At 39.9% G+C, this 1,196-nt stretch overlaps 1 protein-coding gene across 1 annotated transcript in view; it reads left to right on the top strand.

Annotated features, from left to right (window-relative positions):
* Nucleotides 1-1,196, top strand: part of ada (adenosine deaminase) — a 54,218-nt gene that overhangs the window by 952 nt on the left and 52,070 nt on the right. The gene's annotated exons all lie outside the window — the stretch shown is intronic.

Here is a 1,196-nt window from a genome sequence, read left to right as displayed (position 1 = left end):
TAAAGACCTTACTGGAAAATGAGAGTGGGGCAGATGTAGGTGCTTCACCTTTCCCACCTACAACTGCCAATTATGTGTCTTTTTAAATCAGAATTTTTGATCTTCAGTACAAAATTTGTTTGTTCTAAATTTCACATAACTGGTCAAATGTCATTTGTATTATTATTTATATGTTTATATGTTTTAATACATACATTTATACTAGGACTGGACCTTAGCCAGGCCCAGTTTTATAAGTTTGGTCCTGTGTGTAACTGAGTTTGACACCCCAGAGACTTATCACCAAAAAAAAAACATTTAGGATATTATTGTATACTTGTTAGAATTTAGATTCATATGATATCAAGAAATCTTTAAACTCCACCTGTCTGACTTTGTCAAAAAACTTTATTGATTCAGTTTCTTGTAACCAAGTCAGAAAAGCACCAAAAGTGATCGTGGAAACATTCAATTATTGAGCAGTTTGGTATTTTTAAAAAAAAGAAAAAGTTAGATTTTTTTTTTAAACTAGTCAATCTCAACTTTTAGCAAGTGAGAAAATTTTGACTCCATTCACTGTGTTTTTTTTTTTTTTTCTGATACAGAGGGGTCAGAAATACATCCATCCATCCATTTTCTTTACCCGTTTATTCTATTTTGGGTCACGGGGGTCGCCGGTGCCCATGTCCAGCAATCACTGTGCGAGGGGCGGGGTACACCCTGGACGGGTCGCAAGTCCATCACAGGGACACATAGAGACAAACGAGACAAACAACCATTCACTCTCTCACTCACACCTAGGGACAATTTAGAGTTACCAATCAGTCTAACATGCATGTTTTTGTTCTGTGGGAGGAAACCGGAGCACCCGGAGAAAACCCACGTATGCACGGAGAGAACATGCAAACTCCACCCAGAAGGCCCCTGGACCTAGGTTTGAACCAAGGACCTGTTCGCTGAGAGGCAGCAGCTCTACCAGTTGCGCCACCGTGCTGCCCGTCAGAAATACAAATATAGGATAAAACTATTGGACTTCTCGTGTTTTGCAGTAGTTTTTTTCTTTTCTTCGTTTTATTTTCAGGTGAGCTGTCAAGGATGCTGGTTGGCTGTGTTTAGTACCCTGATTACACTTGGCCATATACCATAGTGACCGTAGTGACACCAGACCATAGTGACCATAGTGACACCAGACCATAGTGACACCAGACCATAGTGAC

The sequence above is a fragment of the Nematolebias whitei genome, chromosome 11, assembly GCF_014905685.2.
Source record: "Nematolebias whitei isolate Nwh7 chromosome 11, NemWhi1, whole genome shotgun sequence".
NCBI lineage: Eukaryota > Metazoa > Chordata > Actinopteri > Cyprinodontiformes > Rivulidae > Nematolebias > Nematolebias whitei.
Note: the sequence above shows the minus strand (reverse complement) of the source record. Positions and strands in the feature narration are given on the sequence as shown.